This window comes from Hyla sarda, chromosome 1 (genome assembly GCF_029499605.1).
Source record: "Hyla sarda isolate aHylSar1 chromosome 1, aHylSar1.hap1, whole genome shotgun sequence".
Lineage (NCBI taxonomy): Eukaryota > Metazoa > Chordata > Amphibia > Anura > Hylidae > Hyla > Hyla sarda.
The window spans coordinates 260,039,110-260,066,213 of NC_079189.1; the positions used below are offsets into that span (position 1 = coordinate 260,039,110).

General features: G+C 44.6%; 3 pseudogenes; all 3 read left to right on the forward strand.

The window, feature by feature from the left end:
- The first annotated feature begins 2,699 nt into the window (after positions 1-2,699).
- Positions 2,700-2,819, forward strand: LOC130320350 (5S ribosomal RNA; annotated as a pseudogene).
- Positions 2,820-7,494: 4,675 nt separating this feature from the next.
- On the forward strand, positions 7,495-7,614 carry LOC130333762 (5S ribosomal RNA; annotated as a pseudogene).
- Positions 7,615-8,284: 670 nt separating this feature from the next.
- On the forward strand, positions 8,285-8,404 carry LOC130346704 (5S ribosomal RNA; annotated as a pseudogene).
- Positions 8,405-27,104: the final 18,700 nt, after the last annotated feature.

Here is a 27,104-nt window from a genome sequence, read left to right on the forward strand (position 1 = left end):
GCTGGGAATATCGGCTGCCGTTGACATTTTGCTCTGTTGCCGCCTTCCGTTCCGATTCCGAAAAGGATTTATTGATGCTTAAATGCACAGTATAAAGGGCGTGAAGCTGTCAACGGCCATCCTAAGCTGAACGCACCTGCTCTCGTCAGATCGCAGACTGCTACCCAGCTTAGGGCCCGGTAAGTACCAGCATGGGAGACTGGCTGGTATTCTCAGGTGTTGTTGACATGTAGCTCTGTAGACATTTTGCTCCGATTTCGAAAAGGATTTATTGATGCTTAAATCCACAGTATACAGGGTGTGAAGCCGTCTACGGCTATCCTAAGCTGAATGCGCCTTTTCTTGTCAGATCGCAGACTGCTGCCCAGCAAGTACGGGCATGGGAGACTGGCTGGCAATCCAAGGTGCTATTGACATTTTGCTCTGTTGCCGCCTTCCTCTCCGATTAAAAAAAATATTTATTGATGCTTAAATCCACAGTATACAAGGCGTGAAGAAGTCAACGGCCATCCTAAGTTGAACGCGCCTATTCTCGTCAGATTGCAGACTGCTACGCAGCTTAGGGCCCAGTAAGTACCGGCATGGGAGACTGGCTGGGAATCCCGGGTGCAATTGACATTTTGCTATGTTGCCGCCTTCCGTTCCGATTCCGAAAAGGATTTATTGAAGCTTAAATGCACAGTATAAAAAGCATGAAGCTGTCAATGGCCATCCTAAGCTGAACGCGCCTGCTCTCGTCAGATCGCAGACTGGTACAGATCTTTGGGCCCGGTACGTACCGGCATGGGACACTGGCTGGGAATCCTGGCTGCCGTTGACATTTTGCTCTGTTGCTGCCTTCCGTTCCGATTCCGAAAAGGATTTATTGATGCTTAAATGCACAGTATAAAGGGCAAGAAGCTGTCAACGGCCATCCTAAGCTGAATGCGCCTGCTCTTGTCAGATTGCAGACTGCTACCCAGCTTAGGGCCCGGTAAGTACCAGCATGGGAGACTGACTGGGAATCCCAGGTGTCGTTGACATTTTGCTCTGTTGCCGCCTTCCGCTCCGTTCCGAAAAGGATTTATTGATGCTTAAATCCACAGTATACAGGGTGTGAAGATGTCTACTTCCATCCTAAGCTGAATGTGCTTGTTCTCGTCAGATCGCAGACTGCTACCCAACTTCGGGCCTGGTAAGAACCAGCATGGGAGACTGGCTGGGAATCCCGGGTGCAGTTGACATTTTGCTCTGTTTCTGCTCCGATTCCGAAAATTATTTATTGATGCTTAAATCCACAGTATACAAAGTGTGAAGCTGTCAACAGCCATCCTAGGCTGAACGCGCCTGCTCTCGTCAGATCGCAGACTGCTACCCAACTCAGGGCCTGGTAAGTACCAGCATGGGAGACTGGCTGGAATCCCGGGTGCAGTTGACATTTTAATCTGTTGCCGCCTTCCGCTCCGATTCGGAAAAGGATTTATTGATGTTTAAATCCACAATATACAGGGTGTGAAGCTGTCAACGGCTATCCTAAGCTGAATGCGCCTGTTCTTGTTAGATCGCAGACTGCTGCCCGGCAAGTACGGGCATGGGAGACTGGCTGGCAATCCAAGGTGCCATTGACATTTTGCTATGTTGCCGCCTTCCTCTCCGATTATTAAAAATATTTATTGATGCTTAAATCCACAATATACAAGAAAAGAAGATGTCAACGGCCATCCTAAGCTGAACGCGCCTGCTTTCGTCAGATTGCAGACTGCTACCCAGCTTAGGGCCCAGTAAGTACCGGCATGGGAGACTGGCTGGGAATCTCGGGTGCAGTTGACATTTTGCTCTGTTGCCGCCTTCCGTTCCGATTCCGAAAAGGATTTATTGATGCTTAAATGCACATTATAAAAATCATGAAGCTGTCAATGGCATTCCTAAGCTGAACGCGCCTGCTCTCGTCAGATCGCAGACTGCTACCCAGCTTAGGGCCCGGTAAGTACTGGCATGGGAAACTGGCTGGGAATCCCGCTTGCCGTTGACATTTTGCTCTATTGCTGCCTTCCGCTCCGATTCCGAAAAGAATTTATTGATGCTTAAATCCACAGTATACAAGGTGTGAAGCTGTCGACGGCCATCCTAAGCTGAACGCGCCTGCTCTCGTCAGATCGCAGACTGGTACAGATCTTAGGGCCCGGTAAGTATCGGCATGGGACACTGGCTGGGAATCCCGGCTGCCGTTGACATTTTGCTCTGTTGCCGCCTTCCGTTCGGATTCCGAAAAGGATTTATTGATGCTTAAATGCACAGTATACAAAGTGTGAAGCTGTCAACGGCCATCCTAAGCTGAACGCGCCTCCTCTCGTCAGATCGCAGACTGCTACCCAGCTTAGGGCATGGTAAGTACCAGCATGGGAGACTGGCTGGGAATCCCAAGTGTCGTTGACATTTTGCTCTGTTGCCGCCTTCCGCTCCAATTCCGAAAAGGTTTTATTGATGCTTAAATCCACAGTATACAGGGTGTGAAGATGTCTACGGCCATCCTAAGCTGAATGCGCCTGTTCTCGTCAGATCGCAGACTGCTTCCCGGCTTCGGGCCTGGTAAGTATCAGCATGGGAGACTGGCTGGGAATCCCGGGTGCAGTTGACATTTTAATCTGTTGCCGCCTTCCGCTCCGATTCGGAAAAGGATTTATTGATGCTTAAATGCACAGTATAAAGGGCAAGGAGCCGTCAACGGCCATCCTAAGCTGAACGCGCCTGCTCTCGTCAGATCGCAGACTGCTACCCAGCTTAGGGCCCGGTAAGTACCAGCATGGGAGACTGGCTGGGAATCCCAGGTGTTGTTGACATTTTGCTCTGTAGCCGCCTTCCGCTCCGATTCCGAAAAGGATTTATTGATGCTTAAATCCACAGTATACAGGGTGTGAAGCCGTATACGGCTATCCTAAGCTGAATGTGCCTGTTCTTGTCAGATCGCAGACTGCTGCCCGGCAAGTACGGGCATGGGAGACTGGCTGGCAATCCAAGGTGCTATTGACATTTTGCTCTGTTGCCGCCTTCCTCTCCGATTCCGAAAAGGATTTATTGATGCTTAAATGCACAGTATAACGAGCAAAAAGCTGGCAACGGCCATCCTAAGCTGAACGCGCCTGCTCTCGTCAGATCGCAGACTGCTACCCAGCTTAGGGCCCGGTAAGTACCAGCATGGGAGACTGGCTGGGAATCCCGGGTGTCGTTGACATTTTGCTCTGTTGCCGCCTTCCGCTCCGATTCCGAAAAGGATTTATTGATGCTTAACTGCACAGTATAAAAAGCATGAAGCTGTCAATGACCATCCTAAGCTGAACGCGCCTGCTCCCGTCAGATCGCAGACTTCTACCCAGCTTAGGGCCCGGTACGTAACAGCATGGGAGACTGGCTGGGAATCCCAGGTGTCGTTGACATTTTGCTCTGTTGCCGCCTTCCGCTCCGAATCCGAAAAGGATTTATTGATGCTTAAATCCACAGTATACAGGGTGTGAAGATGTCTACGGCAATCCTAAGCTGAATGCGCCTGTTCTCGTCAGATCGCACACTGCTACCCGGCTTCGTGCCTGGTAAGTGCCAGCATGGGAGACTGGCTGGGAATCCCGAGTGCAGTTGACATTTTGCTCTGTTTCTGCTCCGATTCCGAAAATGATTTATTGATTCTTAAGTCCACAGTATACAAAGTGTGAAACTGTCAACGGCCATCCTAAGCTGAACGCGCCTGCTCTCGTCAGATCGCAAACTGCTACCCAGCTTAGGACCTGGTAAGTACCAGCATGGGAGACTGGCTGAGAATCCCGGGTGCAGTTGACATTTTAATCTGTTGCCGCCTTCCGCTCCGATTCGGAAAAGGATTTATTGATGCTTAAATCCACAATATACAGGGTGTGAAGCTGTCAACGGCCATCCTAAGCCTGAACGTGCCTGCTCTCCTCAGATCGCAGACTGCTGCCCGGCAGATACCGGCATGGGAGACTGGCTGGCAATCCAAGGTGCCATTGATGTTTTGCTCTGTTGCCGCCTTCTTCTTCGAATAATAAAAATATTTATTGATGCTTAAATCCACAATATACAAGGCGTAAAGATGTCAACGGCCATTCTAAGCTGAACGCGCCTGCTCTCGTCAGATCGCAGACTGCTACACAGCTTAGGGCCTGGTAAGTACCAGCATGGGAGATTGGCTGGGAATCCCGGTTTCTGTTGACATTTTGCTCTATTGCTGCCTTCCGCTTCGATACCGAAAATAATTTATTGATGCTTAAATCCACAGTATACAAGGTGTGAAGCTGTCGACGGCCATCCTAAGCTTAACGCGCCTGCTCTCGTCAGATCGCAGACTGGTACAGATCTTAGGGCCCGATAAGTACCGGCATGGGACACTGGCTGGGAATGCCCGGCTGCCGTTGACATTTTGCTCTGTTGCCGCCTTCCGTTCCGATTCCGAAAAGGATTTATTGATGCTTAAATGCACAGTATAAAGGGCATAAAGATGTCAACGGCCATCCTAAGCTGAACGCGCCTTCTCTCGTCAGATCGCAGACTGCTACCCAGCTTAGTGCCCGGTAAGTACCAGCTTGGGAGACTGGCTGGGAATCCCAGGTGTTGTTGACATTTTGCTCTGTAGCCGCCTTCCGCTCCGATTCCGAAAAGGATTTATTGATGCTTAAATCCACAGTATACAGGGTGTGAAGCCGTCTACGGCTATCCTAAGCTGAATGTGCCTGTTCTTGTCAGATCGCAGACTGCTGCCCGGCAAGTACGGGCATGGGAGACTGGCTGGCAATCCAAGGTGCTATTGACATTTTGCTCTGTTGCCGCCTTCCTCTCCGATTCCGAAAAGGATTTATTGATGCTTAAATGCACAGTATAAAAAGCATGAAGCTATCAATGGCCATCCTAAGCTGAACGCGCCTGCTCTCGTCAGATTGCAGACTGCTACCCAGCTTAGGGCCCGTTAAGTACTGGCATGGGAGACTGGTTGGGAATCCCGGGTGCCGTTGACATTTTGCTCTATTGCTGCCTTCTGCTCCGATTCCGAAAAGGATTTATTGATGCTTAAATGCACAGTATAAAAAGCATGAAGCTGTCAATGGCCATCCTAAGCTGAACGCGCCTGCTCCCGTCAGATCGCAGACTTCTACCCAGCTTAGGGCCCGGTACGTAACAGCATGGGAGACTGGCTGGGAATCCCAGGTGTCTTTGACATTTTGCTCTGTTGCCGCCTTCCGCTCCGATTCCGAAAATAATTTATTGATGCTTAAATGCACAGTATACAAAGTGTGAAGCTGTCAACGGCCATCCTAAGCTGAACGCGCCTGCTCTTGTCAGATTGCAGACTGCTACCCAGTTTAGGGCCTGGTAAGTACCAGCATGGGAGACTGGCTGGGAATCCCGGGTGCAGTTGACATTTTAATCTGTTGCCGCCTTCCGCTCCGATTCGGAAAAGGATTTATTGATGCTTAAATGCACAGTATAAAGGGCGTGAAGCTGTCAACGGCCATCCTAAGCTGAACGCGCCTGCTCTCGTCAGATCGCAGACTGCTTCCCAGCTTAGGGCCCGGTAAGTACCAGCATGGGAGACTGGCTGGGAATCCCAGGTGTTGTTGACATTTTGCTCTGTAGCCGCCTTCCGCTCCGATTCCTAAAAGGATTTATTGATGCTTAAATCCACAGTATACAGGGTGTGAAGCCGCCTACGGCTATTCTAAGCTGAATGTGCCTGTTCTTGTCAGATCGCAGACTGCTGCCCGTCAAGTACGGACATGGGAGACTGGCTGGCAATCCAATGTGCTATTGACATTTTGCTCTGTTGCCGCCTTCCTCTCCGATTCCGAAAAGGATTTATTGATGCTTAAATGCACAGTATAAATGGCGTGAAGCTGTCAACGGCCATCCTAAGCTGAACGCGCCTGCTCTCGTCATATCGCAGACTGCTACCCAGCTTAGGGCCCGGTAAGTACCAGCATGGGAGACTGGCTGGGAATCTCAGGTGTTGTTGACATTTTGCTCTGTAGCTCTGTAGACATTTTGCTCCGATTCCGAAAAGGATTTATTGATGCTTAAATCCACAGTATACAGGGTGTGAAGCCGTCTACGGCTATCCTAAGCTGAATGCGCCTGTTCTTGTCAGATCGCAGACTGCTGCCCGGCAAGTACAGGCATGGGAGACTATCTGGCAATCCAAGATGCTATTGACATTTTGCTCTGTTTCCGCCTTCCTCTCCGATTAAAAAAAAATATCTATTGATGCTTAAATCCACAGTATACAAGGCGTGAAGATGTCAATGGCCATCCTAAGCTGAACGCGCCTGCTCTCGTCAGATCGCAGACTGCTACCCAGCTTACGGCCCGGTAAGTACTGGCATGGGAGACTGGCTGGGAATCCCAAGTGTCGTTGACATTTTGCTCTGTTGCCGCCTTCCGCTCTGATTCGGAAAAGGATTTATTGATGCTTAAATGCACAGTATAAAGGGCGTGAAGCTGTCAACGGCCATCCTAAGTGGAACGCGCCTGCTCTCGTCAGATCGCAGACTGCTACCCAGCTTAGGGCCCGGTAAGTACCAGCATGGGAGACTGTCTGGGAATCCCAGGTGTTGTTGACATTTTGCTCTGTAGCCGCCTTCCGCTCCGATTCCGAAAAGGATTTATTGATGCTTAAATGCACAGTATAAAAAGCATGAAGCTGTCAATGGCCATCCTAAGCTGAACGCGCCTGCTCTCGTCAGATCGCAGACTGCTACCCAGCTTAGGGCCCGGTAAGTAACAGCATGGGAGACTGGCTGGGAATCCCAGGTGTCGTTGACATTTTGCTCTGTTGCCGCCTTCCGCTCCGATTCCGAAAAGGATTTATTGATGCTTAAATCCACAGTATACAGGGAGTGAAGATGTCTACGGCCATCTTAAGCTGAACGCGGCTGCTCTCGTCAGATCGCATACTGCTACCCAGCTTAGGGCCCGGTAAGTACCAGCATGGGAGACTGGCTGGGAATACCAGGTGTCGTAGACATTTTGCTCTGTTGCCGCCTTCCGCTCCAATTCCGAAAAGGATTTATTGATGCTTACATCCACAGTATACAGGGCGTGAAGATGTCTGCGGCCATCATAAGCTGAATGCGCCAGTTCTCGTCAGATCGCAGACTGCTACACAGCTTCGGGCCCAGTAAGTAACAGCATGGGAGACTGGCTGGGAATCCCGGTTGCCGTTGACATCTTGCTCTATTGCTGCCTTCCGCTCCGATTCCGAAAATAATTTATTGATGCTTAAATCCACAGTATACAAGGTGTTAAGCTGTCGACGGCCATCCTAAGCTTAACGCGCCTGCTCTCGTCAGATCGCAGACTGGTACAGATCTTAGGGCCCGGTAAGTACCGGCATGGGACACTGGCTGGGAATCCCGGCTGCCGTTGACATTTTGCTCTGTTGCCGCCTTCCGTTCCGTTCCGATTCCGAAAAGGATTTATTGATGCTTAAATGCACAGTATAAAGGGCGTGGAGCCGTCAACGGCCATCCTAAGCTGAACGCGCCTGCTCTCGTCAGATCGCAGACTGCTACCCAGCTTAGGGCCCGGTAAGTACCAGCATGGGAGACTGGCTGGGAATCCCGGCTGCCGTTGACATTTTGCTCTGTAGCCGCCTTCCGCTCCGATTCCGAAAAGGATTTATTGATGCTTAAATCCACAGTATACAGGGTGTGAAGCCGTCTACGGCTATCCTAAGCTGAATGTGCCTGTTCTTGTCAGATCGCAGACTGCTGCCCGGCAAGTACGGGCATGGGAGACTGGCTGGCAATCCAAGGTGCTATTGACATTTTGCTCTGTTGCCGCCTTTCTCTCCGATTCTGAAAAGGATTTATTGATGCTTAAATGCACAGTATAAAGGGCGTGAAGCTGTCAACGGCCATCCTAAGCTGAACGTGCCTGCTCTCGTCAGATCGCAGACTGCTACCCAGCTTAGGGCCCGGTAAGTACCAGCATGGGAGACTGGCTGGGAATATCAGGGTTTGTTGACATTTTGCTCTGTAGCTCTGTAGACATTTTGCTCCGATTCCGAAAAGGATTTATTGATGCTTAAATCCACAGTATACAGGGTGTGAAGCCGTCTACGGCTATCCTAAGCTGAATTCGCCTGTTCTTGTCAGATCGCAGACTGCTGCCCGGCAAGTATGGGCATGGGAGTCTGGCTGGCAATCCAAGGTGCTATTGACATTTTGCTCTGTTGCCGCCTTCCTCTCCGATTAAAAAAAATATTTATTGATGCTTAAATCCACAGTATACAAGGCGTGAAGATGTCAATGGCCATCCTAAGCTGAACGCGCCTGCTCTCGTCAGATCGCAGACTGCTACCCAGCTTAGGGCCCGGTAAGTACTGGCGTGGGAGACTGGCTGGGAATCCTGGGTGCCGTTGACATTTTGCTCTGTTGCCGCCTTCCGTACTGATTCGGAAAAGGATTAATTGATGCTTAAATCCAGAGTATAAAGTGTGTGAAGCTGTCAACGGACATCCTAAGCTGAACGCGCCTGCTCTCGTCAGATCGCAGACTGCTACCCAGCTTAGGGCCTGGTAAGTACCAGCATGGGAGGCTGGCTGGGAATCCCGGGTGCCACCAAAGAACACCAAAGATAGAATATCTGTCCTGCAACATTCCCTACATCATGCAGAAGGGCAAACACACTGGGACAGATTTATTAAAACTGACAAAATCTGTCTGTGTTGCCTATAGGAACCAATCACAGCAATTGTTTAAGAGCAGTATACAGAATGAAATCTCAGCGTGAATATGGTGGTTATGGGGAACCAGACAGCTAAATAAATGTGGTGAAACATATCAGTTTTGCTCTGTATTCCTTCACCTTGCACAAACCTATTTTCCAGGGCACTGTCACTTGGAAAAACCTTTGACATGTCCTAGTCACATGTCAATAGTTTTGATCAGTGGGGTCTGTTTTTTTCAGACCCCTGCCAAACAGGAGAGTGAACCAGGAAATATCCACACTCAGCGCGTTCTCTACCAGCTCTGTCATCGAGACACACACTCAAAATAAGTCTACGGACCATGTCTTGATGACGTCACACTGAGCAGGGAGAGGGTCGTGTGACTGTGCGGACTTCTCCTGGATTATTCTTATGACTGGTGGGGGTCTGAACACTCAGTCCTCCATCAATGAAAGCTTTTGACACATCCAAACAATTTAATTGACAGGTTTATTTTAAGGTAGTTCATGCTAGAACAATCATGGCCAGTCAATGGGAAATTCATTTCACCATGTTTTTTGGAGTTATGATGAAATTGTTAAATTGTTACTTTAATAATAAGGATATTCTTACAGATACGGTATATGCTGAAGATGTGATGCTGTGTTTAGCTATTTCTTATATTAAACACGCATGAAATAATCTGCAGCAGGAAATCCACAACATGTACAGTACGTGTACCCGTAATGTGACCAAAAATTTCTTTGTGATGGATATATATTCTTATAGGTACTGCAGGCCCCTAGATTTACCATACTTGTCTACATTATTCCAAAATGGTGCCAATAAAATAATAATAATCATGCTTCAGCCACCTCCAGGCTGTGCCATTCAGCCACAATACGGTCTCCTAATGCTTCAGCCAACTCCAACCTGATCCATTCAGCCACTATATGGTCTCCTCATGCTTCAGTTAATTCCAGCCTGGCCATTCAGCCAGTTTATGGTCTCTTCATGCTTCAGCCAACTCCAGGCTGTGCCATTCAGCCACTATATGGTCTCCTCATGCTTCAGCCAACTTCAGGCTGTGCCATTCAGCCACTATATGGTCTCATCATCCTTCAGCCAACTTCAGGCTGTGCCATTCAGCCACTATATGGTCTCATCATCCTTCAGCCAACTCCAGGCTGTGCCATTCAGCCACTACGTGGTCTCCTCATGCTTCAGCCAACTCCAGGCTGGGCCGTTCAGCCACTATATGGTCTCCTCATGCTTTTGCCAACTTCAGGCTGTGCCATTCAGCCACTATATGGCCTCCTCATGCTTCAGCCATCCCCAGGCTGTGCCAATCAGCCACTATATGGTCTCCTCATGATGGTTCAGCTAAGATCAGACATTGTTGCTGGAGCCGGCATCCTCAGCGAGAAGCTTGTTAAAGAAGAGAGGTTCTCCAACATGAGGATCTCCAGAGGTGTAGAAAAAGAAAGCCACCAAGATGACTGCCAGAGTGAGGAGGAAAAGATGGAGGAAGGGGAAGGAGGTGAGGAGGGCGATGTGAGTGAGGGGGATATGGATATTGGTTCTGTATGTACCACCACTGTTACCCCTGACCCCCCACTTACCCTGAGTGCAAATCACAGAAACCCGGCTTAGGTGGCCTTACCTCCTTCGAGTGAGGATGATGGCAGTGACTGCAGTGAAGGCAGCAGCTTGACAGATGGGGTCTCCTGTGAGAGATGGTTATGCAGGAGTTCCCCACCCATCTGGAAAACTTTTCTTTTGGAGAGGATTTAGGCCCAGAGGAGAAGAGGAAGAAGACACAAAGATAAGTTAAGTTTATCTTTTCTTCTTTCCAGCAACCTGGGTTGGCTGAGAAGCCGGTTCAGGGTGCTGGGTCCCTCAATCTGCCAGAACCCGGTTTCTGTAGTGGAGTAGGGCCAGCTTGGGGGATACAGTAGTGCACCCAAAGACAAAAGGTATTAGATGCTTACATGACTCAAACATGTCCCCCATGTGGTTAAGAACTTCTCGTGTGAGCTGTCAGATCTGCTGGACAGTTCTTGGAATCAACACATCTGGTGTATCTTGGCCATCCACTCAGCAACAGAGGGTGGTACAGTGTTTAGCCATTTTAGCGGAATTAAGGATTTCGCCAAGAAGTGAGCAAGGAGAGCATCCTTGTGCAAACGAGAACCCACAGTGGGTCTACCTAGAAGGACCAGATAAGGGGTCAGCACAATAGGTGAGAGTACAATAGCATTAATTGTCAATTCCAGATCTTTCCAAAATGCCTGAATGGAAGGGCAGGCCCACCAGATATGTGTAAGACTCCCCACTTGTGTTCCGCACCTCCAATAGGAGTTGCTAGTCGAAAGGCCATGTATGTAGATGAATTCAGGGGTTCAATACCATCTAGACAATAATTTAAAGTAGGATTCCCTTAGCCGAATACATCTCGAGTAAACCTGAGAATGTTTAAGGATATATTCTACATCAGAGTCGGTGAGGGTAAGGTTCAGTTCCCTCTCCCAGGAAGCAATGCATCCCGGCCATAAAGAGGGGGCCGGACCCCAACACCATTTTTTAAGGAAGGACAGTTTAAGCGAGTTCCTATGTGGCTATATCAATTGGGACTCAAAGGGAGTCAGACCCCGCATCTCACACGCTTTGGCCAGGAATAAGGCGCAGCAATGCTGTATATGTCTAATATGGAGGAAGGACAAATTTACCGCAGGCAATAAACGCCTGCAAGGAGTTTGCCGACGGAACACCTCCACTCGAGAACAACTGTTGAACAGGAATGTGGGAAAGTTTAGACCATAGAGAAGCGTATACCGGCGTGACACAATTCACGACCTCGGGCACCAGAGCAGAGGGGAGTAGAGGGGAGAAAGAGAGGGAGCAAGAGTGTGCCAAACAGAGAGAACACTCGAGAAGAGAAGAGATGGGTCCAAGTGGGAGTAACGCCGTTTCATAGGCAACCAGAGATCTTTCAGGAAGTGAGGACCAAACACCCACTGGGACAAGGAAAGTTCAGAGGAAAAGGAGCAGGAAGTGTAGAAGAGAGAGCAGAGGAGCACGCAAACCACCTACGAAGCTGAATCGCCCTGTATAATGTCAAGACATCAGGGATACCTATCCCAACCTCAGCGGCCAGCCTGGCCAAGAGTGAGTGGGCAATTCTAGGTCTTTTGTAGCGCCAAAGGTATGCTGAAAATAATCTCTTAACAGCTAGGAAAAAGGACGGGGGGGGGGGGGGGGAGAGCTATGGGAAGCATTTGGAGCTTGTAGAGTATTTTGGGAATAACATATGTCTGAAGAACATTACGTCTACCTATCCAAGAGATGGGGGTTGTCATAATGAGGGAGTTATCATAATCTCTCAGGAAACACTGTATCTCAGAGAGAAGGGGTTGGAAGTTCGCCTTATAGAGTAATCCGAGGGAGCTGGTGATATGCACCCCGAAATATTTCAAGGAGGCGGACGCCCAAGGGAAGGGAGATAAGTGTTACGCCGAGTGCTCCTCCCCGAAGCACTCGCAGCGTTCTATTATTCGCAGCGCTCCGGTCAGACCTGCTGACCGGGTGCGCTGCGATATTGCTCCCAGCCGGGATGCGATTCGTGATGCGGGACGCGCCCGCTCGCGATGCGCATCTCGGTCCCTGTACCTGACCCATTCCCTGTCTGTGTTGTCCCTGTGCGCGCAGACCCGCTCCTTAGGGCGCGTGCGCGCGCCGGGTTTCTGCAATTTAATGGGCCAGTGCACCAATGATGGTGCCTGGCCCAATCTCCCTGATTAGTTTGCACCTGTTCCTTGCCCTACTTATACCTCACTTCCCCTGCACTCCCTTGCCGGATCTTGTTGCCCTTGTGCCAGAGAAAGCCTTTCCTTGAGTGTTCCTAGCCTGTGTTCCAGACCTCCTGCCGTTGCCCCTGACTACGATCCTTGCTGCCTGCCCTGACCTTCTGCTACGTCCGACCTTGCTCTTGCCTTATCCCTTGTATCATGCCTATCTCAGCAGTCAGAGAGGTTGAGCCGTTGCCGGTGGATACGACCTGGTTGCTACCGCCGCTGCAAGACCATCCCGGTTTGCGGCGGGCTCTGGTGAAAACTAGTAGCTACTTAGAACCGGTCCACCGACACGGTCCACGCCAATCCCTCTCTGACACAGAGGATCCACCTCCAGCCTGCCGAATCGTGACAATAAGTGTCTCAGGGTGGGAACCCTATCAGTGGTTAAGCAATTCAGACTTGGATATATTAACCTATAAATTCGAAAGCGAACCAAATTCCTCAAACAAGGACACCAGGCAGGGCAAATCCGACTCGGGTTTGGTGAGGAGGAAGAGCAAATCATCAGCAAAAGCCAGTGTCTTCAGCTCACCAGAGGGGGTAAGCATTCCACTGATGTCCGTATGTTGTCTCACTCTCTGGAGTAGAACAAAAAAGTGTTTGGGACAGAGGACAGCCCTGCCTGGTGCCATGCCATTGGTGAAAAGGAATGGTGGGGAGTCATTAACGAGCAGGGAAGCATATGGGTGGGCGAAGAGGGAGAAAATAGCGGAGATAAATGGCAGGGGGAAACCAAACTTAGGGAGGACAGTTTTCATGAAGGACCATCGTACCCTATCGAAAGCCTTCTCGGCGTCAACTCCGAGAAGGATCAGCGGTGAGCGAGTTGAGTGAGCGGTGTATTGAGGCTAAAAACTTAAAGGTATTAGTCCTCCCCTCCTTGCCAGGTACAAAACCCGACAGTTCAGGGGCAATCAGATTAGGGAGAAACCTATTAATCATGTTGGAAAGAAGCTTGGCCCAAAGAAAGACAATCGGTTAAATGGGGGAGGAGGACGTCAAGGAATGTTTTATAATAGACCAGGGGCAAACCATCCGGTTTCTATATCTCAGGGGCGAGAGAGAGAGAGAGAGAGAGAGAGAGAGAGAGGGCAGGGTGTGGGCAGGGTTCTTGAAATTAAGGAGTGAGAGGACCAATGCTTCTAACCTTTGTCTTCTTCTGACTTGCCGGACTTCTGCCTCTGCTTCAGAGAATCTTTTGGCCTCAGTGGCTTCACCAACCACTGTCTTGTTCTTTGTACCGTCAGAGGACCTCTGACACGGGTCCATCTCAGTTTCAACTTCAGAGGACTTCCCACCTGGTTTCACCTCAGTCTTGACTTCAGTGGATTTCTCACTTGGTTTCACCTCATCCCTTCCAGCTTTCTCTTCAGGAGCACCAGCTTCCTCAGGTTTGGCTTCAGAGTCTTTGGCTCCTTCAGATTCTTGTGTAGAATCAGCATCTACTACTGCAGCTTCTTCAGGCTTACTCTTCTCTTCACCTGTAGCTTCAGTTGTGCCCTTCTCTTTACTCACAGCTTTTGAAGTTGACTCTAGTTTGGCTTCTGCTTCAGAGGATTTCTCTGCCTCAGCATTACCTTCAGATTTTTTGGTCTGCTCAGGTTCAGAGGATTTCCCACCAGGTTTCAGCGCAGTCCTAGCTTCAGGGGACTTCTTACAGGACTTCACCTCAATCTTAGCTTTAGAGGACTTTTTGGCATTCAGAGAAAGCATAACTGTAACCTGTAACTTCGGCCCCAGAAGCCTTTCTTGAGCCAATTCCACCATAGCTTGGTCTCTGCTCTCTTTTAGGACTTCCTGGTCCTCTTCCTTTTTCTCACATTTTCGCAGCTTACACTGGAGCTTAGTGTGATACTTAGGAAAAAGGAGAGGCGCGCTCCTAGTGTGATACTGTTTGAGGCAGAAACGGGTACGTGCGAGTTAGATGCACCTTACCGTGGTTAGTTGTGCTGCGGGCACAACACCTTTGTAAGCCTTCAGATAGCAAGAAGCCGTTGGTATCCCTGGTCCGAGATCCAAGCGTACGGTGGCGTTAGGTAGGTGGCTGCCTCTGCATCCCTAACCGTGACTGGCAAGTATAGGAATGGGGAGAAAAATTGGGATGAGATCCGGCGCCTCCTCCGATGTAATAAAGATATAACAAAACTGCCTATATTAAAAAAAGGCTGTTTTATTGGAGGGTCCAACTTAAAAGTTTCGAACCCGAACCGGGTTCTTCGTCAGGCAATGGGATAAAAAAACATACAAGGCGCCAGTTTTAAATACACAGATCAGCTGAGTGCTACCGGGTCAGCGGGTCACGGTCAGCATGAAGGTTAAACAAAGACATTTTATATTACAGTAAAAATGAATAAAATACAGTAAAATTGAAACAAAATATATGATGCTGATAGGTTATGAAATAAAACAAACACCTAGGAGAGTGTAACCTAGGTATTCGTTGTTTGACATAATGCTGCGGCTTCCCGGCATCATGTCACGTCCTCGGGAATCCGTGTCCCGTTTCTGAGATTCTGATTAGATGTGTGGACATTATTTCAAATAATTTTCAAATCTTGCATAAGTGTGGTGTATTGATGTATGTTCTTTACAGCTTCGGGGTGTTATTAGTTTTAGTTTTTAACTTGGCAGCGCTGGAGGGCTTTTTTGCGCATGATGGTTGTTATATCCATGGACCGGTATCCATGTGGACAGCGCAGGTGAGTATTTTTGCGTAACTGATGCGGCTGTTATTACATGGTTATCCTTCTGAGATTGTCTATTTCTGGGTTTATAGTTAGGTATGGAGCATTTTTTATGCATGCTTTATTACTGTTCCGGTCCTTCCAGGGTTAAACTGCGCTGGAAACCCATATTTGTCATCCAACGCGAAGTCCAAAAAAGCGCATTTTGATAACTTTTTATACCATTAAAAAATGAATAAAAAGTGATCAAAAAGTCAGATCAAAACAAAAATCATACCGATAAAAACTTCAGATCACGGCGCAAAAAATGAGTCCTCATACCGCCTTGTACATGGAAAAATAAAAAAGTTATAGGGGTCAGAAGATGACATTTTTAAACATATAAATTTTCGACAATAAGTGCGACAAAATCAAACCTATATAAGTAGAGTATCATTTTAACTGTATGGACCTACAGAATAATGATAAGGTATAATTTTTACCGAAATATGCACTGCGTAGAAACGGAAGCCCCAAAAGTTACAAAATGGCGTTTTTTCTTCGATTTTGTCGCACAATGATTTTTTTTTCCGTTTCGTCGTGCATTTTTGGGTAACATGACTAATGTCACTGCAAAGTAGAATTGGTGACGCAAAAAATAAGCCATAATATGGATTTATAGGTGGAAAATTGAAAGGGTTATGATTTTTAAAAGGTAAGGAGGAAAAAACGAAAGTGCAAAAACTGAAAAAAGTCCTTAAGGGGTTAAAAAAAAAAGCTTATTTTTATTACAAACTAACTAAATAAAAATTGTGTGTTAATAAATGTAGCCCAGATGGTGGTGTCTCCTCTCTGCTGTATTTGTTCATCTATATCTGAAAAATAAAAAGAATAAAAAATGTATCAGAAAAGAATTAACAAAAAAAATCGCATAACATGTTGATACAAATAAATATTACATGGTGTGTCATATTGCATGCCTGAATATAAGGTGTTCGGAATTATTGAGTAAACCCAGATAGGACTACATTTCCCTCCCCTGGACAGTGACTCCACTAAATATTGAACTCATGTCTTAGCAAACAGTAAATTCTACATTAAGACCCTTTGGTCGTAATGTATCAAACTTGTGGATCCACCAAAGCTCACGCTTTTTTAGCAATGCCAATCTGTCACCCCCTCTCACAGGGTTTGGGATATGGTCAATTGCCATAAAGCGGAGTTCATTCTCTGTATGTCCACATTCTGAGAAATGTTTGGAAACTGGCAGATCAAACTTACACTTGTGTATACTAAAGCGGTGATTATTAATTCATGTTTTTAAGTTCCAAGTAGTCTGGCCTATATAAATAAGGTTACAAGGACACATCAAAAGATAAATTACACAGGAGGAGTCACAAGTTAAATAAAACTTCAGTTTATATTCAACCTGTGAAACTGGGTGTACAAAGCATGAACCCTTCATCATTAGTTTGCAGTTCACACAAGACAGGCACGGGAAAGAGCCCGTCCTCTGTGTGGACAGAAATGTCTGTCTAGACGTCTTGGGAGGTTCGACTTCAGTTTTCACCAGTCTGTCCCTCAAATTTCTAGGTCTTTTGTAGGCTGTGAATTCTGCTATATTAGCAAAGCTCTGTTGGATGAAGGGCCAGCGTTTATTTATGATCTTGGATATATGTATACTCTGAATGTTGTATACTGTAGTAAATGGTATTCTTTTTGTATGTGGTGTTCTAGCTTTCTTTTGGAGAGTAGACTGTCTGTCTAGGGCACTAGCTTTCATTTTCTGTCTCTCAATCAATTTAGTGTCATCTGATCAAGTGTAGAGTTTAACATTTGTTCAACATCTACTATCCGTTTTGCTCTTATCATTTGGCTAAACGTTAGAGATTCAACCATTTTTCTTGGATGGCAGCTTTTATAATGTAGTAAAGTATTCTTGTCAGTTTCCTTCGTGAATAGTGAAGGATGTAAACACCCTTCATGTTTGCTCACCGTAACATCGAGAAAGCTAATGCTTTCTCGAGAGTAGGACGTGGTGAACAAGATGCTGGGGTCGATATTATACAGAAAGAGGTGGAAGGACTCTAACTCTTCAATGGTACCATCCCATAAGAGGAAGACGTCATCTATGAATCGCCACCACGCCAGACAATGTCCGGCGTGGTGGGATGGATAGACAACGTCTTCCTCCATTGCTGCAACGTATAGATTAGCATACATAGGTGCGACATTCGTCCCCATAGCGGTCCAAATTAACTGTAAAAAAAAACTTATCTTCAAATAAAAAATAGTTATTGGTAAGAATCAAATTCAATAACTCTAACATTAATCTTTGGGCCGCTATGGGGAACTCGGATGTCGACAAAACCTTTGAAATGGCTGACAAACCTCGCTCATGGCTGATCAAGGTTTAGAGACTCGTGATATACAAAGACAATAGTAACGTGTCATCACAAGTCTGTACATCTCGGATACGATTCAAATAATCTGTGGTGTCTTGAATATAAGATTGTGTGCGAAAAACAAACGGTCTCAGCACACAATCCAGGAAGATAGAGGCATTGCTTAAAAGGGAATTACGGCCCGATACTAAAGGGCGTCCGGGGGGATTGACCAAACTCTTATGTATTTTAGGGAGAATATAGATTACTGGTGTGATAGGATATTTCACAGTGAGGAATCATCGATGATACCTTCTGAATAGGCTTGTTCAACTATATTGGTCAACTTCCTCAAAATGTAATTTTTTGGATCTCTATCCAAAACTTGGTAGGTTTTGCCATCTAGTAATTGCCTATATACCTCTCCCTTGTAGTCAACTGTGTCCATAACCACGACCCCACCCCCTTTATCAGCGGGTTTTATGGTGAGGTCGCGGTTATGGACCAATGACTCCAAGGCCACCTTTTCCTCTTTAGAAAGAATGTTATGTGTCAATTCTCCCCGTGTTGAATCCTCCCTTAGTTTCTCTAAGTCCTGCCGGACAAGAGAGACAAAGGTTTCAAATGGGTGTGAAACCACATTTGGATTGAATACACTTATGTTGTACAAATCAAATTGTTCAAGTTTCAATGTCCTTTCTTGTGTCAAAGCCCCTACACGTCTCTCTACATGTTCCTGTTGATTAAACCAAATTTTAAGTTTAATACGCCTAAAGAAACTCTGTACATCACATTCTAGATCAAACCAGTTAACAGTAGACTTCGGGCAAAAAGATAAACCCTTAGTATTATTTTCATTTTTCATATTTTAATTTTTACATATTTTTATATATTTTTTTATTTTTTTACCTTTCATTTATACTTTTTTATTTTGTTTCTTTTATTTTCACATTTTTTTTATTTTTTCATAATTTTTTATAATTTGTATATATAATTTTGTCTATTAATATTTCTAACATATGGGTGGTCTTTGCATTAGGTTGCTCCCTGTCTCATCTCCATGCCTCCCTTGGCGTAGTGAGACGCTTTGTACATTGTGCCTATTGGATGTATTTTAGGTTCATATTCACACCATTTGAGTGGCTGAGGCATTGGCCCGATCTCCCCCGCATGTTGTGTTTTTACAGCACATGTTACCGCGGGGTTGATCGGACTAATGATACACGGCATCTCAAATTTGTAGATCGGGACTTCCTGCGCTCCATATAGCTATAGCGTCGGCGTTGCCGGGACGACCGATCACATGATTACACACGTGATTTTTTAGATTGATATGCGCTTTGGCGCAGGGGCATAGGGCTATTCACTCACGCCACCCGCGCCATCTTTACAGAGGGTGCATGCCTCCTCGCTGCTGCTAAAAGTATGTAATAAGTTGTTTACAGGTATAAGAATTATGTATGATATAGGTGATTAGATGTAATTATATATGAAATATGTATTTTCAAGCATTGATTTTAACTCACAGTCACTATTTAGCACACAAGCACTTTATTATTATATGTCATATACTGCACTTTACATATATATATGAATTTAGCACTTTGGTAATGATTTTTTTGATTATGTTTTTATAATGGATTTGTGATTAACTGTTGTTTGCACTAATGAGTTGTATGGGTTTATATACCCTCCTAAACTGTGTGTGTCACATGCTTGAAAAAGACTCCAGGAGGAGTTGAAACGTTGTATGCTGCTATGAGAGAATAAATTCATAAGTTTACTTTGGAGTGCTGTGTTCTACTGGTTTTCTATTGGAATATGGACTGTGATCGGGTCTTTTAATGCTGGCACCCCCCCTTACCTATGTTGGAAGTAGTGCTGCAATTTTTCTACTGGTTTTTGTCTATTGATTTTGCTGCTGGCACACTGCTATTATAGAAGAAGTGAATAAGGATACTGACTCTCATGGTTCATCGTATGCCGAAAGTGAGGTGAATAGAATTTTGGGTGGTCTCAGGGGAGACGTTACTTTCCTGGCTACTCCAACTATCATTGATGTTAAACGAAGTTTTAAATATGAGTCCAAACTAGAGATGAGCGAACTTACAGTAAATTCAATTCGTCATGAACTTCTCGGCTCGGCAGTTGATGACTTATCCTGCGTAAATTAGTTCAGCCTTCAGGTGCTCCGGTGGGCTGGAAAAGGTGGATACATTCCTAGGAAAGAGTCTCCTAGGACTGTATCCACCTTTTCCAGCCCACCGGAGCACCTGAAAGCTGAACTAATTTATGCAGGAAAAGGCATCAACTGCCGAGCCGAGAAGTTTGTGACGAATCGAATTTACTGTAAGTTCGCTCATCTCTAGTCCAAACGTTTAATTAATATGCAACTGCATTTAACCACCTTGTATGAATACTATAGATGTAAAAGAATTCCAAGAGGTATGAGGTCGAGATTGCGACCTTCGGTCTATACGGATAATGCTAATTTTAAGAAGAAATTTGAGGAGATTTCAGACAGATATGCGCATGATATTATACTGTTGAACCTGGATCATTTACAAAATGAATTGATTGGTGTCCAGCTGAGAGTACAAGAGTTAGAACAGAGTCTAACCAAGATGTTGCCTGCTGATGTTGACGCTGTATATGGATAAAAGCAAGAGTTTTTTTGAGAAATTCAGGAGTGAAGTCATGGATGTTAAAAAGAGAAAGTGGTAGAGGGATCAAACTGACTATACTAAAGGGAGGATATACACGTAGAATCAGCAACCATTTAACAACATGGATAATCATGAGTCTTCTACAAAGCGTGGCAAAGCTCAAAAACCATCCACTAAAAGCATGACTGATAATTTTGCTTCTTCTAAAGATTTTTTAGGAGCAGGACAATCGGGAACTCCCTCTTCAAAAAACCAACTAGAAGAGGTGGCCGAAAAAGACACAGATCCAGGAAGAACTCGCAGGCAAAAGCTGGGTAAACAGATGCCAACTCAACCTCAGACCAACAAAAAAATGACTTAACATCTATTGATACAGTGGTAAATATATCTTCATATTCCCTTTCAGAGGCGGAGCTATTTTTTACTATCAAAGGGTTTATCTTTTTGCCCGAACTTTTTGATCTAGAATGTGATGTACAGAGTTTCTTTAAGCGTATTAAACTTAAAATTTGGTTTAATCAACAGGAACATTTAGAGAGACGTGTAGGGGCTTTGATACAAGAAAGGACATTGAAACTTGAACAATTTGATTTGTACAACAAAAGTGTATTCAATCCAAATGTGGTTTCACACCCATTTGAAACCTTTGTCTCTCTTGTCCGGCAGGACTTAGAGAAACTAAGGGAGGATTCAACACGGTGAGAACTGAAACATAACAATCTTTCTAAAGAGGAAAAGGTGGCCTTAGAGTCACTGGTCTATAACCGCGACCTCACCATAAAACCCGCTGATAAAGGGGGTGGGGTCGTGGTTATGGACACAGTTGACTACAAGAGAGAGGTATATAGGCAATTACTAGATGGCAAAACCTACCAAGTTTTGGATAGAGATCCAAAAAATGACATTTTGAGGAAGTTGACCAATATAGTTGAACAAGCCTATTCAGAAGGTATCATTGATGAGGAACTCAGAGAGTTCCTCACGGTGAAATATCCTATCACACCAGTAATCTATATTCTCCCTAAAATACATAAGAGTTTGGTCAATCCCCCCGGACTCCCCATAGTATCGGGCCGTAATTCCCTTTTAAGCAATGCCTCTATCTTCCTGGATCGTGTGCTGAGACCGTTTGTTTTTCGCACAAAATCTTATATTCAAGACACCACAGATTTTTTGAATCGTATCCGAGATGTAAAGAGTTTCTTACCACTTATAAAATATCTTCAATATGCTGCCCATTGTGTTGGATTGTCAATGCACCTCTCTTCTCCCACTCTTCACACACTGATAGCAACACCGCAGGAGAAATGCTAGCACAAGCTTCCATTATCTGTAGTTTCAGGTGCTGCACATCTCGTATCTTCACAGCATAGTCAATTGGCTTCAGATAACCCTAAAGATATAAGTGTAAGGGGGTCAGATCGGTAGACCTGGGGGGCCATTCAACTTGGCCACGACGACCAATCCACTTGTCAGGAAACTGTTCATCTAGGAATCCTTGGACATGACACCCATAATGTGGTGCACCAACACATTATGGGTGTGAAGTCCGACCATTCATAGATGAACAGTTTCCTGGAAAGTGGATTGGTCATCGTGGGCCAGTTGAATGGCCCCCAAATTCTCCCAATATCACCCCCTTAGATTTTCATCTTTGGGGTCATGTAAAGGCAATTGTATATGCTGTGAAGATACGTGATGTAAAGCACCTTAAACTACGGATACTGGAAGCCTGTGCTAGCTTTTCTCCTGCTGTGTTGCTATCAGTGTGTGAAGAGTGGGAGAAGAGGGTTGCATTGACAATCCAACACAATGGGTAGCAAATTCAACACATTTTCTAAGTGGTCAGAAACTTGGAAATAACTCATGAAAGAATCAAGTTACTTTTAAACCAAGCACATCATTGCTTTTCTTGTTAAATTACAAGAAAGTTGAATGTGTCAAATGACCCTGTTCCTATTGAAAAAAAAAAAGTTGGAATCAAATATGCCGACTTCAAAATGGCCGCCATGGTCACCACCCATCTTGAAAAGTTTCCCCCCTCATATATACTAATGAGCAACAATCAGGAAGTTAATTTCACCAACCCTTCCCATTTTATTAAGGTGTATCCATATATATGGGCCACCCTGTGGTTCTCACTACCAGTCCTTTATTATAGTTAGTAGAATCATGCTGCTGTACGTAATCTCTAACTTCAGCCTGGAAACTGTCATAAAAAGAACCAGTTCATTGCATGGAACAGTAAGGAGCTTGTATGTCTCAAGGCTGATAGATTTTTTGAACTCAATAAAGACTCAAAAATATTTTAAGAAAGACTAGTAGGTCGAAACAGAGTGTTTACAAATAAGTTTACACTTTTAATATAATACTTTTTGGAAACGCAAGCTCTTGTAAAGTTATTCTGCATAAAATAATATTTAATATCTCGTAATTTAATGGGGACAAATGAATTTTTAAAAGGAATAGTCTATTTATTTTAAAGTTATCCAATATCCCAAAAAATATAGTATAATTTTTAATAAGTGTGTTGTATGAGCGCTGTGGCATTCACAATCCCCTATACGTGTCAACGCTAGCCAACCAGATGGGGGGATGTTGACCACTGCACTAAGCGGTAGCTGACATGCCTCATCAATCAAACTCTGTCCGAGCATGTGCGCTGGCTTCGTCAATGTCCGGCTCTTACAGAGAGTTAGATTGAGGAGGCGTGTTATGTGCCATCTCATGAGCTGGCCAACATTCACCCTTCCCCCCCACTTTTGGAGACATGTTCCTGAAATGGTAGGGGCCACATTAATCGGAAACCCGCCAATTTAGAAAATTATCCCCTAGGATATGGTTTCACTTTAAAAGCACTGGACTAATCCTTTCATAATACTTCAATGCTGCATGCAGTCTGATCTCCTTAGTGGAGGTCTGAGCTTGAAGAGGGTAACCTTTGGAGGATCGTATCTGTAAATGCAGCTAGGAACAGCCGAATATTGGTCATGATTGATCAACCTGTGTAATAGAAGAATTTTTTTTATTTAAAAGAGCAACCAATCTCAGCTCAGCTTTAATTTTACCAGAAAAGTAAAGATGAGCTGTGATTGGTTGCTGATCAAAAAACTGTGTAAGATTTCATATCCAAAAAATTTCATATCCAACAAACTACATCCAAATCAAACTGTAAAATTAAGTAACTGGCCAAAACTATTGACAAGACAAGAACTGCCGACTGAAGTAATTTTTAAATTTAACTATTGGAAATTACATAGCTAACTATTTTCTTGAAGTAATGTTTTTTTTATTTTTTTTATTTGCTCGTGTATTTCGAGGTCTGCCTAAATTTTTAGGTTGAGGGGAACACTTATCTACTGTAAAAGGAGTTTGGTTTACGTCGCCTTGGATAGAAAGTTTCTGCTTGCAGGACATTAAAAATTGGTCAGAAGTAATAGGATGGTCAGAATAAGGTTCATATAAAGTTGCACTTATTTTATTTGTCTGTGCAGTAGGACCTTTAGTCACAGAGAAGTCAATAGGATCATCAAGTGTAGGCTCATCCTCACAAACGATGGAATCCATGGACCATATACAGTGACCCCCCGACTTATGATGGCCCCGACATATGATCATTTCAACGTATGATGGCCTCTCAGAGCCCATCGTATGTTGAAGGCAGCATCGACATATGATGCTGCTGTGTGTCGGGGCCATCGCATGAACGGCTATATGACAGCGCTGACAACTTCAGCAACTGACAGATAGTTGTTTAATGTGCCCCGTGTGCCCCGTTCTGCCTCCTGTTACTCACATGCTGTCCTGCTAACCCACGCATGCTTCCACTGTGAGCTCCGTGTAAGCCCCGCCCCCCCAGTGCAGCTATAGCCAATAGCCTGCAGCATCTTGCTGCAGGCATCCAATGAGCTGCTGGCTGCCCTCCCCTTCCTTTCCTATTGAGCTGTAGTCGGCAGGATCGTAATGGAGGACATTCTGTCCCCCCTGAAGGTATTTAAAGAACTGTACAGTACTGTATGCGATGTCACACATCACATACAATACATATACACACAATACACCCCATACATCAATGTTTCCCTATCAGTGTGCCTCCAGCTGTTGCCAAACTATAACTCCCAGCATGCCCAGACAGTCAATGGCTGTACATGCATGCTGGGAGTTGTAGTTGTGCAACAGCTGGAGGCACCCTGGTTTGTTAAACACTCCCCATACACTCCACATACAATGGTCATCCCAGAACGAATTAGCAGTTTCCCATAGAGATATGTATTCAACATACAATGGTTCCGAGGCCACAGAACCAATTACCATTTTTACATAGACATATGTACTTGACATATGATGGTTTCAACATATGATGGTTCTCCTGGAACCAATTAATATCATATGTTGAGGGACCACTGTACTATCTGACAAATTTGACCTTGAATGATTGCTTGAAGTTACAATAGGGTTGGGAGGTACTGAACAAGGAGAGATTGCTATTTGATTAGGATAGTTTGGGTCTGGAGTAGTGTTGTGTCTGATCACTGAGCTGGTGTGTAACGGAAAGTTGACCTTTTCGTTAGTTGTTTCAAATTTATGTTCCAAAATATTAGCTATTTTTGAAAGTCCCATTGACACTGTATCTACTCCTGCCATATACTTCAAATGTTGCTTGGTGTATTCATTTAGAAAATCAGATTGTGGGTGAGTCCCAAATCAGACGGTAGCATGATTTGTTCGGGGGTAGGAGATTCATTTTCGGGACAATATACAGTTCCCTCAGGAACCTCAACCATAGCATAGTCAGGATGTTCCATATCTTGTACTTCAAGATCTTCATTGGACATTGGGTTACTTGTGATCAGGACTTCATCTGTTACCTTATTCGCCAATATACAAAAATTAAAAAATTATTAATAAACAAAGCATAATCCTTTTTATTTTTAAATAAATGCCAGCCTTTTAAAATTAATATTATCCAAATTTGCATGTTAAACAAAATGTATATTTGAATAACCAAAGTTCATGAAGAACTAATCTTACTTTTAGTAAGATTATGAAGACTTCAATTATGAAGACACAGTCAAAAAAAAAAAATAAACATAACAGGTGTCACCTCCTGTGGAAAATGGCTGTACTGTAAAGAATGTGTAATATGTCTAGTGACAGTAAAGCTATCGTTTACAGACACTTTGTGTCCGTGTATTAAATGGACCTATGCTTAGCCCATGCTTAGCGGTATTATCTCGGTGTGGTTAAGGCTAAACCAGGCTCTGTCATCATTAACCAAAGGCGTTAATACCATTTGCACCAATAGTTAATACGTCTGACGTACATTTAGATGCATTTCACCACACTACCCCAACTTGGTGCTCTGTTCGAGAAAAATTTTTTTTTTTAAATGTGTCTTGAGAATTAATAGTAAAAAAAATTATATTCTATATTATTGTGTGCACACAGTGGTGGAGAAGTTTAAGAACGTGTGCAGACGAAGAGTAATGCAGTTGGCAATAGCAACCAAACAGCTTGCTTCTTTCAATTGTAAAGATGCCTGTGAAAAAAGACTGAAGAGATCTGATTGTTTGCTATGGTCAACTGGACGACTCTTCCTCGGCTCAGGTTTACATGAATCTCCCCCAGTGTTTATTTGAAGACTGTCCTTTTATTAAATCAGGGCAATTTCAATATTATCATTTATCACATTTTTTGTTTGCTTCAGTTTTGTGAGGCATTTCAACAACTAATAGGGGCGAGATTTATCCCAACATGTCTATAGGGCATGATTTTGAGTTTCCCATAGCAATCAATAATATGTCTTCTTAAACTTGGAAGTGTTATTTAAGATAATTAAATTAGCAATCTTATTTTGTTGCTAGGGGCAACTCATCCCCATTTCCTATGGACAGGATTTGCAAAATCAACCGCAATAGTGTTACAGACAGCTTTCACGTCCTATGTGTCTGGCAGATATACGACCCAGAGGAATAAGCAATTATGCAGTAGCGCATTCACTCCTGCCTAATTGCACATCTCACAATTCATAATGCTAAGAAACTTAAACTAATTTTTTTAAAAATGGTCTGTAAAAAAAAGGCAACATGCGCAACATGCTTAGAGTCAAATCACACCCAAAAAGTATGCTTGTTTTGGCCAAGCAGAATAACTGTATGAAGACAAAGTAAACTTACCTGGCGTAAGGGCAGTCATGCACATATCCGCAGAACCAAAACCTTCAATTTGATCACGACTACAGGTTGAGCCAAACTTCTCCTCCATGGCATTTAATTTCTCAGGACAGCTTGGCCCACCACCTGTTTGGCGCGCATATCTTGCTATAGTTGCCATTTTTGACTTAACCTTCTTCTTCAAATCACACCATTTCTTTTTAAGTTCAGGGATAGTGCATTTTGCAATTCCAATGGAGTAAATTTTTTCCATAATGTTGCTCCACGCTGAATTTATGGCCTCCATTGGAATTTTATCCCTTTTACCCGGAAAAAGGGTGCTGTAATTCCCTATAATCTATAATGGAAAGATAACATCGGAGTTTGAGAGAGGACTAAATTGTAAAGGACCGGGAAAACATTTTCTGAAAAAAGTTGGCCCAAGCAACCAATATGATCACTTATTTCATTTTGGCAGAGGCCAGTGTAAAATGAAATGTTCAATCTCATTATTTGCTCTGGCCAACTTTAGTTTATCAAGAACGAAAGTGAAATAGGAGAACGCTACTTGGTGTCAAAAATTTTTTAACATTGTGAAAATAAAAATGCAGGAAAGGAGCTACACAAAAAGTTTAAAAACAAAATATAAAATAATGTTAGGCACATGAAAGTAAGGTACGTTATCTGCTTCCGTCT